Source organism: Harpegnathos saltator, unplaced genomic scaffold (assembly GCF_003227715.2).
Source record: "Harpegnathos saltator strain DR-91 unplaced genomic scaffold, Hsal_v8.6 scaffold779, whole genome shotgun sequence".
Classification (NCBI taxonomy): domain Eukaryota; kingdom Metazoa; phylum Arthropoda; class Insecta; order Hymenoptera; family Formicidae; genus Harpegnathos; species Harpegnathos saltator.
The window spans coordinates 178221-195732 of NW_020230625.1; the positions used below are offsets into that span (position 1 = coordinate 178221).

General features: G+C 43.5%; 1 protein-coding gene across 2 annotated transcripts in view; it reads left to right on the forward strand.

Moving 5' to 3' along the window:
- HDAC4 (histone deacetylase 4) overlaps window positions 1-17512 on the forward strand; it is a 218179-nt gene that overhangs the window by 57802 nt on the left and 142865 nt on the right. The window lies entirely within an intron of this gene.

Sequence of the window (17512 nt, forward strand, 5' to 3'; positions counted from 1 at the left end):
CGTTCACAGTTGTTACTCGAATCTTTCGCCTTACTAAACAGATGAGTCTACGATATACTAAAAATGGATACTGAAAAGATTAGCAAGACCCCTACGCAAGGTAGGACGTATCATAAATTACAAGCAAAATAAAGCAGAGCATTATTCACAATCATGCTCTGCTTGAATCGAAAGCACAAATTTATATTATAAAGTCTAAATTATAGCGAAGAGTAGTTTATGTCTTTGGTTTATTAAAGTTCATTGAGTTTTTTATGCTTTTATTCAATAGCTTAAATTTAGTGCATTTTTCCTTCAGAGTTTTATGAGATCCGAAAAAACTTGAAAAAAATAGGTCGGTAACATTTTCTTCGGGCTTCCCCCATTGATTACGCAGCCCCACAAAAAAAAGTGGTCGGTGCCTAAAACCGGACAAGTATATTCTTATGTATTTTATAATATATATTATATGTTGTGGAGTAGCTAAAAATAAGAGACACGTATTTTTTCATACATGCCCAATTTCATATTTAGGGGTTAAAATCACCCTTACAAGGTATATCGGTATACCTGGTTTTCAGAGAGTATATTTCAGAAACTATAAAAGATACAAAAAAGATGATTCAGATAAAAGTTGTATGGTTTTTGACGCTCCTTACAACTGTGTAGTTAGATTTTTTAAAAATATTATATTTTTTTATATCCCCCTCCCACCATCTTTATTTTTGCAAATTGAAAATTTTTGCAATGACGAGAATTGTTGCATTTTTTAAGCTGAATTCAACCGTATACAGCTTCATTTTGATAAGTGAAGTTATGATCAGTTTTTTGAGGTTAGGGACGATAAAGCTAGCAATTGTCCAATTCTGACCTCGGATTCGGATTCAGCGGATCAGAATACATAAGAATATACTTGTCCGGTTTTAGGTACCGACCACTTTTTTTTTGTGGGGCTATGTTATCATTGTCGCAGTCACAACAAAGATTTTTATCTAGCAAGTAGCAAAAATATATCAAAATTCGGAAAAGGCCCTATTCTAAAGTTTTGTTGAAAAAAGTGTCGAGAGACCGGTGGACATACAGGACTCCGCGGTTTCGCTCATTCTCGCGCTACCTTCTCGGACTCAGATCGAGAATTTTGAATAGTAATTCACGACGAGGACACCTTTCGCCGACGGAGTGACAGCTTCACGGTGGTTGAGTCTCGTTTCAGTTTGTGAAACGCGCCAATGAGGTTTTTACCCGAAATCGAGTCCATGTGTAATCGAATCACAGACTCCTATATACAGGGTGTCCCATTTAACCTGACAAATCGTAATATCTGGAAAACTGCATGTCGGATCAAAAAAAGTGGGTAATGAAATTTGTTCGTCTCGAAGGGGGACATCCAATGATATCAAACTCGACCTCCCACCCCACTCCCGGGGGTGGGGGGCAACTTTGAAATCTTAAATGGGAACCCCCATTTTTTATTGCAGATTCAGATTCTACGCCACAAAATACGTAAGTTTCGTTCGAAACTTTTTTTTTATTCGTGATAGATGGCGCTGTAATCGCAAAAAATTAGATTTTCTGCAATTCTCCAGAAATGATCATTGGATTGAAAAATAAAAAAATACCTGTTCAATATTTTTAAAAATATTTTTATAAAACATAATAACAGTTATTCCCCCCTATCCCCTCGGGGTAGGGTGGGTGGTAACGTTCAAATCTCAAATGAGAACCCACATTTTTCATTGCGGAATTAGATTTTACGTGAAGTTTTTATGGAAACAATTTTTTTCATTCGTGATAGATAGCGTTGAATTTGAACGATGGAGAGATGCCACTAACAAATTAATTACGCAAAATCACCCCGATGGTGAGAGGCGAGGGGACTCACCTAAAACAAACACCCCGAAGGGAACAGAAAGCTACTACGTCCTCGTCGTTGTTCCTGGGTAACGCTAAAAGTAGTTTCTCGGAAAAATTCAACGCTATCTATCACGAATGAAAAAAATTGTTTCCATAAAAACTTCACGTAAAATCTAATTCCGCAATGAAAAATGTGGGTTCTCATTTGAGATTTGAACGTTGCCACCCACCCTACCCCGAGGGGATGGAGGAGAATAACTGTTATTATGTTTTTTAAAAATATTTTTAAAAATATTGAACAGGTATTTTTTTATTTTTCAATCCAATGATCATTTCTGGAGAATTGCAGAAAATCTAATTTTTTGCGATTACAGCGCCATCTATCACGAATAAAAAAAAAAGTTTCGAACGAAACTTACGTATTTTGTGGCGTAGAATCCGAATCTGCAATAAAAAATGGGGGTTCCCATTTAAGATTTCAAAGTTGCCCCCCACCCCCACCCCCCGGGAGTGGGGTGGGAGGTCGAGTTTGATATCATTGGATGTCCCCCTTCGAGACGAACAAATTTCATTAGCCACCTTTTTTGATCCGACATGTAGTTTTCCAGATATTACGATTTGTCAGGTTAAATGGGACACCCTGTATAAGCTAGACTGATAACTTTCATTGGTTTTCATGCCCCTAAAAAACGTCCCTAATGTAAAACATAGAATCGTGTGCACATGCGCACTACAAAGTCCCGGAAGGGACATAACCGCACCGCATAGGCATTTTCACTCCAGAAAATGTTAATATTTATCCAACATTTAATATTGATGTGAACATTGAATGTGACATTGCGAGAAGAAATATTAAATATTGGACAAATATTAAGGGGGAATCCTGTCTGTAGGCCAAAAAAAATGGGCTACTTTCACGAATTTCTTTTTCGGAAACTAAGCGGATGATTGATTTCAAACTTGGTAGAAATAATAATATATATTTAACTTGTAGGAATGAACTTTTATAGTGTTATATGAATAATAATGTAGCATATACACAAAAAATTAACGTGACGTGTTTAGCCGCGCGCCGTTTCACGGCTCCCATGAAATCTCGAGATACGGTGGATTGGAACAAAAACGCAAGTAAGATAATTAATCTATGAGCTCGCCGCTATCCTCTGAACTAGGCAAATAAAGAACGAACTGCTTTTGCAATAATTTTAAGGCATTTAAGAGTTATATTTGAAAAATCGACAATTTTATGTTAAAAATAAATATAAAAAATTAATATTTTTTAATCTCGCTAGTTCACACGATAGAGAGACATGTTTCGTATATGTAAGTACATGCTGAAGTCGATCGGTTCGTTAGTTTGTCTCAAATCATGGGAGCCAGTTAAAGCAAAGTCATTAAAAAAAAAAAACACGCTTAAAGTTTCATGTATTCAATCATATTTTTAGTACTCGCGTAAGTTTCAGCTTAATCAGCAATTTCAGGTCCATATAACAAATTCTCCTCGACTTCATGAGACTCTTTTTTACATTCCTAGGTTTCGTGGGATTGTTTCTATAGCTTCTATAGTTTCTATATAATTGTATGACGAAACATTGAAAGACAGTGAGCGCTGTGATTTTCACTTGTGCGCCGCTTCGAATAATAGGTCGTAATTTTCCGAATTTTTCGATACGGATTTTAGAATAGACTCTTAACAATATGTATTTTCAGAAAATGTAATTAAAAAGATCAATTTTTCTGACCCTGCATACAGGATTCCCCCCTTAACATTTTCCGGAGAGAAATGCCTGTACGGTGCAGTTACATCCCTTTCGGGACCTCGCAATGTGCATGCGAATGAAATTTTGACACGTACTTTTCGGGGACGTGTTAAAGAGACAGGTTATCGGTCTAGTGTATAATATAGAAGTCTTTGAATCGAGTGAACTCGGGAAAGAATGAGGGTGGGGGGAAGGGGAGGGGTGTCGTATCGTATCTCCATGAATTTATGGCATGCCGGATTACACTCGCTGTACGCGGCGGAGTGCAGAGTGCATATTCCGAGAGAGGATGTTGCAGCGATCTATAATTAGAGACATTCGCGTGCCAGTATCGTAAATACCCGGCTTGGCGAACGTTTCGAGAGGCACCCGGCGGGCACTTGCGAGCAAAAAGGAGCCGCTTCGTGCCGTTTTCGAAAAGTCGCGCGTGGGCGGCCGTTTAGAGCGAGAGTCGCGCGCTCGATTTCCCCGAGAGAGAGAGAGAGAGATCGCTCTCTTGCGAATTTGTCCAAGAGGGAGATAGCACCGCGACTGTGAAAGTCATCGGCGGGGCGGAGACACGCGAGAGGATCGCGATCTGTCAGCCAACGGCTAGAAAGAGAGAAACTAGCTGCGCGCGATCCCGTATCGGCGAGGTCGGCAAGTCCGTTGTTCGCGGATCAAAGTCACCGCGATCGCGCGTCTCGTTGCGTCTTTGGCGAAAATTGACGTTTCCTGCCGTTTTCGCCGATTCCCACCGATCTTCGCGAGGACGTCGCCAGGTATCATCGCGGCCTCTCGCGGCGGAGGGAGCGAAGGAACAAGAACAAGTGAAGTAGAGAGAGAGAGAGAGAGGGAGAGAGAGAGAGAGAGGGAGGGAGGGAGAGGGAGAAGGACAGAGGGAGGAGGAGGAGTGGGTGGGTGGGTGGAAGTGGCAGGGGAGGGGGGAAGACAAGTGCATGCGCCACTCTCGCATACGCGTCGCCGTACTATCGTGCAATTACGTTACACAACGTCGTTACACAACGTTTTACAATAAAGGCACACCGAGTGTATTTCCGCGCCGTTATAAATAAACCACTCGGTTATGCTTGGCATTATGCATGCGCGCATATTGGCGCGGTTACGTTGCGCGTTGCGCGCTCTCGCTCGCGGGAGCGCGTATGAGTGTGCGTATGTTCGTAATGGCGAGTCGAAGAGGCGCATCCTGCCGACTCGAATAATCGCCAAAGACTCTTCGCCGCCCACGCGTTCGCGCTCGACCTGCCGAGGAAAGATTCGCGTTTTACGATTGTCCGCGCACGCGAGCGCGCGTTGCGCCACTCTCGCTGAGACGCGCACCAAGTGTGTCGGTAAGAAACGTGTTTGAAATGGAAAAACAAAACATTATGTTTTTTCTTTTCTTTTTTCTTTTTTAAACTGCTTTTCAAACACGTTAAACAAGCGCAAGAAAATATGTTTTAAAGAAATATGCATTTGATTTTCAGTACACTTTGAACATTTTTTACTTTCGATGCAATTTTGAATGTATATATATATATACATATATATATATATATATATATATATATATATATATATATATGATCGATGGTTTAATAAAAATATATATTATTTCCGGGAATTTGTGAAAGATAATTTTTTTTATCGAGCCACCGACACTGTGCTCCGAATTGCACAAAAAAATTGTTTAAATAATTTCATTTAAATAAACTATGGAATATATACAAGCAAAACGTGAATTATTAAACAAATATACGGAGTGTATAAAAAGTATCAGGACGGCGAATGTAAAATGCAAAAATTAAGTATTTTAGACAAAAATATTTCAAACAAAATTTGTATGGTCTCAAAGGGGACATAAAACTACTGTATCATTTTCTTTACAGATGGCGCCATTTTCGAGACATTCACTGAACATCATTTTCCATAAACAGAAACCCTGGAATTTTTTATTATATCATCTTTTTCTGCCGATTAATTAGGACAGCTTTTGTCTAAAACATTTCTTTTTATTTACTAACTAATATTTTTTGAGATATTTAAGAAAAACTTTTCCGATATTTAGATATCTCGCTAACTTTTCGTCAGAAGAAAAAGTGATACTGGACTTTTTACTCTATTTGGTCTCAAGAATATGTTGTTACGATAATGCTCTAACTTTTGTTAACTTGGATTTTGAAATTTCCAAAGGTCAACAAGTTAACAAAAGTTAGAACTACCGTTATTGTAACGATATATTCTTGAGACCAAGAATTGACTTAAGAGTTGAAAAGTCTGATACCCCACTTTTTTTCTGACAAATAGTTACCAAGATATCGTAAGCTAAATATTGACAAAATTATCAAATTTTCCATAAATATCTCAAAACAATCTTAAGCAAATAAAAAAATGTTTCAGACAAAAGTTGTTCAAATTAATTGGTAGAAAAAGATGATACGATAAAAAATTGGGATTTCTGTTCAAAAAAAGCGATGATCAATGAATATCTCGAAAGTGGCGCCATCTAAAATAAACAAAGTGACATCACTGTCTTATGTCCTCTTTCAAATCGAACAATTTTGTCTGAAACATTTTTTTCTAAAATGCTTAGTTTTCGAGATATTTCGCCGTCCCGATACTTTTTATATACCCTGTACAATACATATATATATATATGTAATAATTGTTTTTCAATAATCGTGCAATAATGTATACATTTGTATGATATTGCAACGTGCAAGAATATAGAAAAAAATATATTTTGTGCAAAAGGCCAAATTTATATCATCGATAATCTTATGCTTAAAATTTATATTAAACGCTCAAAGAAACATGTTTAAAGGAAACTACGTTCAAAATATGTTTGAAACTTTCGTTTCGAACAAAAAGTTTTTAAAACATGCCAATCCTGCTAAGTGGCCGCCGGTCCTTCGCGCCGAATTTCCGTGCCAATCGGCTGACGTTCCCGCCGCGCGCTCTCTTTCTCGTTTCTCCCTGGAATATGGCGCTCAGCGACGCGCTGCAAAAGCTGGCCTCTTGTTCTCCCAGTCTTTTGTCGCGTTTTACCTCGCCCCATACTTTCGCCCCGCCAACTTCCTCTCCCCCGTCGCGTCGCATTCTCTCAGTCGCATGCGAAGCTCCCGAGGTATCTCCTCGTCGAAGATGAATCTTCAGCCGAGTTGTTTCTCAACGGCCGATTTCTCTCACGCGAGTCCATTGGCAGCGGCCAATCTTTGTTCTGGAAAAGGTTCTGTCTGTCGCTGGAAAGGGCGCGAATTATTAGGTCAATCGGAAAGTTCTGTCTCTTTTTTTGCGAAACGTATGGCTCTATTTAAGAAACAAAATGAAAAAGTACATCAATCAAAATATTGTCCATCGTTAGCGATGAACTCTTTTCCATCTTTCGATCAGCGAGCGAATTCCGCGGCGAAAGAATGACTCATCTTTGAAAGCTATCCAGTCAGAGAGCCATTTTTCGACGTCTTCATAAAAATTGAAGCATTCGTCAGCAAGTGCGTGTGCCATCGATCGAAACAAGTGGTAGTCAGAAGGGGCACAGTCTGGTGAATAAGCCGCGTGGGGTAACACTTCCGAGCGAAGTGCTTCTGACGTTTTCTTGACAGATTTTGTGACGTGAGGCCGAGCGTTGTCATGAAGCAAAATTACTCTATGCTGTCTCGTTACATATTCTAGTTGTTTTTCGTGCAATGTTCGGCTCACACGAATCATTTGTTCCCTGTAGAGATCTCCTGTGACTGTTTGACCACTTTTCAACAGTTCATGGTACAGCACACCCTTCTGACCCCACCAAATACAGAGCATTGCCTTCTTTCCGTGGATATTCCGCTTTGGCGTCGATGTTGAGAGTTGGGCGGGATCGCAGATAGTTTTTCGACGTTTGGGGTTGTCAAAATAAATCCATTTTTCATCCTCAGATGATACGATGTGAAAACCCCTTTCTTTATTGCCTAACAAGCAGAATTTCGCAGGTGGTTCTTCGCCTTTCAATGTCTCTTGGCTTCAGTTCATATGGGATCCATTTTTCTTCCTTGTAAACCTGTCCTAAGGCTTTCAAGCGATCGGAAATGACAGATTGAGCACAATTTAATGCTTCTGCAAGTTGCTTTTGCGTTTGACACGGGTCTTCGTCCACCAATGCCTGCAATTCTTCGTCTTCGAATACTCTTTCCCGTCCAGAACGCTCTTTGTCCTCTACATCGAAATCACCACTTTTAAAGTGTCGAAACCATTCTCTGCATATGTTATATCGGAAGAAGCATTATCACCATAAACTTCTACAAGCATTCGATGAGCTTCAGCTGCAGTTTTCTTCCAATTGAAGAAGCAAAAGATCAACACTTCGCGCAAATGACGCTTATTCGGCTGAAATTTCGACATTTTCGATGCAGTAAAAAACAATGTTATTGATGCAAACGTATACCTTTATGTACCGAATGTCATTGACAGATGTCATCAAAACAAACCATCAAGCTTCGTTTAGACATTAGAGGTTAACGACAGTTCTAGCTATAGCCACTTGCCGCTAGATGTACGGAACTTTCCGATTTACCTAATAATTCGCCGGCCGCTCCGAGCAAACTCCACGTGATCCGTGCGAGAAAGAGTGTCGCTCCCGTTTTCCGCATCAATAATGAAGATCGCCTGCTCTGCACCCGTCCCTCATCGTCGCGCGATGTCCTCGTGCGTCCGCTAAAATTGTCCATTAAGGAGCTTACGTGTGACGCCGGAATTTTTGACGCGCGGATGCGCGAGCACGTAACGTGGCGAGGTGGTGTTAGACCACCGGTGGGATTAAATTTACCCGCAGGAATCCGATTCGATTTCTCATCTGCTCGTCGCGGTGTCGTCTTCCCTGCCTCCTCCTCCTCCTCCTCGACAAATAGCCGGTACGCCGAAATTAGTCGGCCGGTGCATAATTGATCCCGCCCCCAGTTTCTTCCCCAGAAGGCGACCGGCTCGGCGGAGAAAGAGCGCGCGCACCTGATTGAAAATCGATGCCGGCCGGTATCTTCGTCGACCGCGCCGCGGCGGCGATCGTTTATTTTTAAGGTTTTAAGGAGCAGCGACGGCAAGGAAAGACACGTTTGGAAAGCTCCGCGCGCGCTCTGCATCATTTATCGTCGGGGGTATAGATAGGAAATATGGCGTCGCGGTTTCGCGCGCTCGACGCGGCGGTCAATACACCGTTGAATAATTTCGCGGTCGCGTTTCCCGTTTATTTTCTCGCGGGACATTTTCGTCCGCGCCCGACTGACCGGCCGGCCGAAGCGGGAAAGGATTCTCGCGCGCGGAAGGATCAGACGGGGGGGGGCGACAACGCGCACGTGTTGATAAATCGGTTTAGCGCGCCGCATCGCGTAATCTCGCCGACGCGTAATTCCATTAGACGCTGCGGACCGCATTCGAAGTGTTTTCCACGTCGGTGGTCGCCGAAAGAGAGAAACAGACAAGAAGAGAGAGAGAGAGAGAGAGAGAGAGAGAGAGAGAGAGAGAGAGAGAGAGGATGAGCGAAATTATCGCGACGTCTCAGGGCCGACAGCGCGGTTCATTATTAACGGCTGCCGGTTAAGCGATTTTCGAGCTTCAGCGGGATTTAATTCCGTCCGCCGCGCCGTCGAGAAATGGAGCGATTAGCTCGCCGATCGCGATTTCGTCCCCCCGCCTCGCCCTCCTCCTCTTATACGTGCACGTCTCTCCGTTGTCTTGTCTCACGGCGCGGCGCGTCTCTGCTTGTAGCTTCGAGCTGCCTTAACCTTTTGAGGCGTAGTGGTAAGTATACTTATCACCTATTTATTCTCACATTTTCATGAAATATTTCATATTTGAGGGATTCTTGCCGGGTCTTTTGGGTTTTTTAGCTTCTTATATGATATGGATGGGAACATACATGAAAGGTTGAAAAGTGTTTTGCATAAGTTGTCCATTTATTATAAATATTGTAAAACTATTATAAAAATATTATAAAACAAAGTGTGAAAAATACACATTTTTACAGAAAAAAATCATTTTCCACAAACTATGAGTGAATTTTTTGCTCAGAACCAAGATTTGGGGGTTTTTTGGGGGTCGCTGATTACGAATCTGAGGTCCAAATTTCCAAAAGTTCCAAAATTAATTTTCCAAAATGGCGGATTCAAGAGGGCGAATCATAGAATTTTTATTAAATTAGCTAAAATTGTACTCTGATTAGTTTTTGAGATTGTTGATTACGAATCTGAGGTCTACATTCTAAAATTCGTTTTCCAAGATGGCGGATTCCAGATGACAAATCATAGAATGTACATAAAATTAGCTAAAATTGTACTCTGGTTAGTTTTCGAGCTCGCTGATTACGAATCTGAGGTCCAAATTCTAAAATTTATTTTCCAAGATGGCGGATCATAAAATTTTTATATGCTTAGCTGAAATTATACTTTGGTTAGCTTTCAAGGTCGCTGATTACGAATCCGAGGTCCAAAACGCATAGTCACCGAAATTATCGCGATTTTTCATATTTGCGTCCGCCATCTTGGACCCGCCATTTTGAATTTCGAAAATCTGATAATGGATTCGTCATCGGCGACTCCAGAAACCCCCGTATATAAATGTTCACGTGATTCGAATTCTCTGAAAAATACGTACCTCAAAGGGTTAAAGGACGAGTCATCATTTTCGCCGCCGTAATAGAACTGGCCGCGCCATCGTTGTCGTCGTTCGTGAGTCGGCTACAAATACATTTCGCATAATAATAATAACGATCCGTGTGCCGTTACTCCTCTAATAATAGATGGGATAGTATCGATCGACAGCGCGACCAAAGACGATATCTTGCTGCGCTCTTCCCTGCGCCTCCCTCGCCTCTCCCCGGCCCAGCGCGTAATCCCAGCTATTTGCGTCCGACGCGCGCACGCGCGCGCGCGTGCAATCCGTGATTTTACAAACGCAATTAATTATTTCCCCGCAGACGGTGACTATCGGAATTCTCTCTCTTTCCTCGAGAAGCAATCGTCCCGATTGTCCGCGAGTCGGCTTGGCCGACTGCGCCTGTCTGGATCGTTCGGCTCAAGGAGAGACTCTCGGTGGCCGATGAGAGCGCAAAAGTCAGCCAACGATTGCTCACGCTTGGCGATCGAGAGAGAGAGAGAGAGAGAGAGAGAGAGAGAGAGAGAGAGAGAGAGAGAGAGAGAGTCTGTCACTTTGGGAAATGCATACACCGCGATACGTAGCACGGGGAAATTCTTTTTTCCCGAGAAGCAGCGCGGACGAGGAAAGCCGTCCCCCAATCCGGCCGCGGATAACTCATGACTCTGAAATAACGGGGCGACGGCGATGATAAAAACGGATCGATTCGTCCTCGACGAGTCGGGCGTGTGCATCGTGTGACATCTTTATCGGCCGGCTTATCGAGCCTGTTCCACTTACATCTTTTTATTCGCGGCTAGATTATTCTTAATGAAGAGCCGCTAAAAATAGCGCTCACGAGCGCTCGGTCGTCCCGCGAGAAGTCGGCGGCGCGGCGCGTCGATGGCAAAATCCGTCCGCCGTTATCGGCCGCGGTGAACACTCAACGATAACGCTATTTATATCGCTCCTCTCCGCACGAGGCACCGCGAGAGAGAGAGAGAGAGAGAGAGAGAGAGAAAAAGAAAGAGAGGCCGCGTCGTGAAGATTAACCGCACAAAACCACGCTGTACTTTGTACCCGAGCTGCATTCCGCATCCCTTATCCGCGCGACTTCGAGCCGAGCGAGCGCGCGAACGCGCGCAATCGAAAAGCTGAGAATAATTGAATGACGGATGTCGGATCCGTCTGGCCCTCCGAGACTCGTCGCTCCGGCCTCCGTGCCGGATATTTCGGTCGCGCATCAGGATCGCGAAGGATTCCGCTAGGCCGGCTTCCCGCGGGAAGCCTGGACTTGGTCGCGAGAAGACCCTCCCGGCGCTCGCACTCGCGCTCGCTGCGAAATAAAACAATTGACCCGCGCGAATAATCGTCAGCATGAAACTCTCGCCCGAGATTGTTAGTTTCCTCGTTGGCCACGGCGCGCGGAACATCGTCGCTTCCGGCTGCGCGCGGCGCAACGCGATACACTCGCTCGTTCCCGTCGGAGCTGCAATTTATCGGCCCGTTAATGAGAGAGTCGCGCTAACGGCTCGTATATTCAGCGCGGTTATATTCAGGTTGTTTAAAAAAAAGGTTCAGAACTCTGAAGGCAGGTAGTAGGGTAAGTCCGAGATAGATGGACATGGTTTTTTAATTGCAAATAACACATGTGTATTAGTGCAACAGATGGTCAACAACATGTTAACACATTCAACAGAGGAATTCACATTCAATGTTGAAGGTACAGAGGAGTTTTTGTGAAAAAAAAATTCATGGGATGCCAATAATGACGAAATATTAAAAATATTCTGTGAGGGATAGATGGTCAGGTGTCCATGTTAGATGGTCATACTACTGCGATCAAAAAGTATCCGAATTTTATTTTAAAAAATCAAAATTACAATTCAATCATCGAAATTCTTATAGTCTCCTTCAAAGTAGTCCCCATTGCTCGCAACACACATATGCCAGCGTTTGATCCAGTCCTGGAAACATCGCTCATATACGACAGACGGTATGGCCTTCAATTCACGCAGCGATTTTTCTTTGATGTCCTCAATTGATTCGAAACGCTGTCGAAGTGGTTTTTTTCAGTAGGGGAAAGTCGCAGGGGGCCATGTCTGGTGAATACGGTGCTTCCGGAGCGACATTCGTTGAGTTTTTTGTCAGAAATTCACGCACAAGTATCGAGGTATATGATGGTGCGTTGTCGTGATGCAAAATCCACGAGTTGTTTTCCCACAATTTCGGTCGTTTCTTACGGATTGTGTACTGGCACGATCCGACAAATGATATTCCAACTTCATCTGCTATCTCTCGCTCAGTCAATCGACGATTTTGGAGCACCGATTCTTTCACTTTCTCAATGCGAGCGTCATCCGTTGACGTTGATGGTCTTCCAGAGCGTGGGTCGTCTTCAACGGATTCTCGTCTTTCTTGAAACTTCTTAAACCACTCAAACGTACTTGTTTACGATAAACAATCATCGTCATAAGCTTTTCGCAACATTTTGAATGCGTTTGGGAACGAAATTTCGTTCGCAACACAAAATTTCAAACAAATTCTCCGCTCCAATATTTTTCGACATCGTAAAAATCGCCGTGCACAACAATCTTCACTGACATAAACAACTGCCACTTTCGAACGGCTTGAAGGAACGCTATGATTTTTTCACCAAATGTGAAGGACACGTGTACCAACTTAAGGAAGCAAACGGATTTGATTTACAGTTTACCCGCGCGATTTACAGTTTATTTAAGAAAGATAAAGTTCGGATACTTCTTGATCACAGTAATATGCCAAGGGATAGTTGGACATATATCATTTTGGTAATGAATTTTTAGGTTAAATATGATGTGTTTTTAGTCGTTTAAGCCCAGGTCTAATGTTGTAACTCAAAATAAACCGTATTCGCAAGGTATTATTCCGACGTATGAAACATTTTGGAGGTTCATAGAAACATAAAACATTTATTTACTCACAATAACAGCGTTTCTGGGCATCAGGATGAAACACATTGACTCGTGGTACATCCAACTCACAACTGACCGATCAGGCTGACGTCTAGCATATATTAACAAAATTGACCATCTATCCCCTATACTCATCTACCCCGGACTTACCCAACTCGTAGAATGAAGAGAAGAAAAGGTCCTAATAAACATGAGTCGAGAAGTTAATAAATTAATTATGAGGAGTTATTTACTAGGTGCGCAACTAAGTTTCCGGGTTTCACACATGGATGGCGCTAACGACACATGTAGTCGACATACATGTCTGAAGTTGTGTTTTTTTATAGCTTGGACATCTGTTAACAATAACCAGTCGTAATACCAACATATATCGCAACGCAAAAATATTTTTTCGAACAAGAACGAAGATGTCGAGTTTTGTGCCAAATAAATAGCATTTGCAGGAAGCTTTGCTTTTCTGCTTTAACTTGAAAAGAAGTGCAGCTGAAGCACGTCGTTTGCTTGAGGAGGTCTACGGCGAACATGCGCCATCGAAAACTGTGAAGATTGGTTTAAACGCTTCAGAAGTGGCGATTTCGACACTGAGGACAAGGAGCGCTCCGGAAGGTCAAAAACAATTGAGGACGCCGATCTGCAAGCGTTATTGGATGAAGGCATTAAACATGACATGACGCCAAGGTATTTCCAAACGTTTACGCGCCATAGGAAAAATTCAAAAGGAAGGAAAATGGGTGCCGCATGAGTTGACTGAGAGACAGATGGAAAATCGAAGAGCCACTTCCGAAATTTTGCTTTTGTGGCTTGAAAGAGAGAGTTTCCTACATCAAATTGTTACTGGCGATGAGAAGTGGATATATTTCGAGAATCCCAAACGCAAAAAATCGTGGCTTTCACCTGGCGAAGCATCAACACCGACGGCACGGCCAAATCGCTTCGGAAAGAAGACAATGCTCTGCGTTTGGTGGGACTAGAAAGGAATCGTGTACTATGAGCTGCTGAAACTGGGTGAAACTGTCAATAGGCATCGCTACCGATAACAACTGATCAATTTGAACCATGCGTTGCTCGAAAAACGGCCAGAATGGAACGAGTGATATTGCAGCACGACAACGCTCCGTGCCATCGCACTTCCATCGTCCAGGACACCATGAAAACGCTGAAATGGGATCTGCATCCGCCGTATTCGCCAGACCTGGCCCCTTCCGATTATCACTTGTTCCGGTCGATGGCGCATGGTTTGGCTGAGCAACACTTGGCCAATTTCGAAGAAGTGCAAAATTGGTTGGATGAATGGTTTCGGTCCAAAGACGCGTCGTTTTATCGTCGCGGTATTCATGTATTGCCAGAGAGATGGCAAAAATGTGTAGCTAACGAGGGATGATACTTTAAATAAACCATTTTTTGTATTTCTCTTGAAATTTTCCATTTTTCATTGATCAAAAAGACCCGGGAACTTAATTGTGCACCTAGTATTTTAGTCAAGGCAAGCGACTTGCTCGCTTCTGATGCGCGGCCATGCATGAAATGCGTCTCTGCCATTTCTTGATTGGAGTACTACGATATCATTCACGTATTGTGAAAGCGTTTTGTGACGGCTCTCCGCCACCTTCACGAGGATCCGTTCACCGTTCACCGTTCACCGTTCACGAGGATGTGACTTACAATTGCTTACTGAAGCGTGCGTATAGTTGGCGAGAAAATAGATGCTTGTTTATTAGGTTGGTGCAAAAATAACTGCGGTTTTTATCATTTTCAGTTTGGCGCCGAGTTTTCTAGTTACCGTTATCTTTTCCAGAATTCTATCTTGTAGGAATAAACGAACTTGCTTCCCGTTGGGAGAAATGCGTGCAGGCCGATGGCCTTATTTTGATTAATAAATATAATTTTTTACTGACATATGCGTCTTTATACTCGATACGTGAAAACCGCAATTATTTTTGCACCAATCTAATACATTCCGAGCAAGAGCGAAGAGACATTTCTTAGGGATCCCTTTTAACCACACATGATACCATTCACCGATAAATAAAAAACAGACAAATTACATGAGAAAATGCAAAAGAAGCGCCAGAAACGAGTGAGTCGCTCGTTTTGATTAAAACAAGTAATCATTCACGACTCCGAAACAATATTAATCTTTCGACTCTTGTTTTTACCAGGATTTTTCTCCTCCATTTTGCGAGCCTTTAAAGTCCTGAACCTTTTTTTCCAACACTCTGTATAGCGATCGGCGAGACACGCGCGACAAAGTCAGCTGGTCATACAAAAGTGCGTGCTCGCGTGTAACGCGCGCACAGGTAGCCCGTGCAGGAAACGAACGTGCTCCGATGCTCGTTCACGTGTTCGCGCCCATGCACACGAGGCGTCGCATGCAAACTCCTCTTCGAGGTTGCGCCGCGTCCGAAGGAGGGGGGGAAGAGGGAGAGAGCGGGGGAGAGAGACGGAGTAGCGTTTCGCGTCGTGGCGACGCCAACGAGCTATTTTCTAATCGCTCTCTCTCTCTCTCTCTCTCTCTCTCTGAAAGAACGAGAGAGAGAGAGAGGAAAAGCGCGACAGAAAAAAAAGACAAAGAAAGGAAGCAGAAAAGAATTGTCGCAGCGAGACGATTTGATCGATAGGGATGTGCGCGTTTAACGACGGCTTCGAAAGCGAGGCGAAGCGCATTCACAATCGGATCCGCAATCGCAAGATGGATGGATGAGTCTCTCTCGCGAATCGAGATGTGATCCTTGAAAGCCGGGGACCCGAAGAGTTTGCCTACGCGATGCGTCTGTTGATGCGAGAGCGAGCGCGATTTTTTCGTCTCCCTCCCTCTCTCTCTCTCTCTCTCTCTCTCTCTGGGTGCGAAATTAACAAGCAACATTTCCGACATCCGCTTCTTCCTTCTAATTTTTGTCTTGTATTTTTATTCGGTACGTCCGCTTTTATTTAGCACAATCGCATTTTTATTTAGCATTCTCGCGCGACGCTTGACCGGCGATCGATCGATGCTCGTCGATCGAGTCGGGCGCGATCGCGCGACGCTCCGCCGAGCGCTCAAGTACGCGCTAAACGCGGACTAATGAATTGGGAGTGAGGTGTTCCACCCTGCGCAACCCCTCGCACGGTTGTAGTGTTCCCATAGCAGCATTGACCGCTTCTATTTATATAACACTCTCGTACCTTCGTCACCCCCGCGCTCGTCTTCGCGCTTCCATCCATCCCGACCGCCTCTCTCCGCACGCGCTCTCGTGTGCCTCCACCCCCTCCTCCCGCGTGGATGTACGGAAATATACAGGTAGAAGAGCCCCGAGAGAGCGCATACGCGTGAGTGCACATACGTGAGTGTGTGTGTGTGTGTGTGCGCGCGCGCGCGCGCACAGATTCGCGCGGTGGAAGCACACGTGGGCGAATTATTCGCGAAGAAACCTCGACTTACCTAGATTCGAGCGTGTAACCAGCGGCGCGCTCGTCGGCAATCGATTTTCATCGATTCGAGCTCGCCACGCGAAAAGGAAAAGCGCCTCGAGCGAGGCGTACGACAGAATAGAGGAGCTATTTTCGGATCCTCGCTCTTGCAGGGCCGAGAGTGCGTATCTTTCCTGTCCGCGATTTTTACGCGACGCGACGCGACGCGACGACGACGACGACGACGATGGCGACGGCGAACGGGTCGCGCCATTGATAAACGGCTCGATAATTGTCTCCTTGAGACAAGGGTGTTTTCGCAACAGGAGGATATCGCAGCCGTCGCACGCCCGCAAAGTCTCCAGCATCACGAAATTTCGATAGACAAACGAGGAGATACGAGTGGATTTTCGGGCGCGACTAGAAATTTATCCCATAGTCCTGATCAGGATTATGGGGTAAATTTCTTTACCTCATTTTGGTCATCAGTTGTGACAAGCAACACCACCCAAATGCCATTCGCCGGTTTCCTTGAAACTTTGCACACACGTGTAGTACATCGAAAAATATTAGACACGTGTTTTCTTATTTTGGCTAAGAAGGCATTTTAAGGTTAGAAAACGCATTGGAAAATTTAACACTCTATAGCACAATGGTAACTAACGCTACTTCTGAACGTTATTCTCTTACAGCTTTTATGCTTTATTACTCAGTACTCATTACATCACTACTCTATTGCTCTATTATAATTACATTACTCTACATTACTCTATTATAATTTCATTGTCTGAATGTTTCTGAGGTCGTTCGAGTTACAATTTTGATATTAGTTTTATGAGATTCAGAATGACAGATTCAAAATGGTGGGTCGAAATCGCAGAAGTTTCAAAAATTCTGCCCCTTGCCTTCAGTGGCTGGATAAAACTACTAACTGAAAATCTACAGTATATGTAACACAAACTATGTATTTTTAATACTGGCAGTGAATATCGGAAC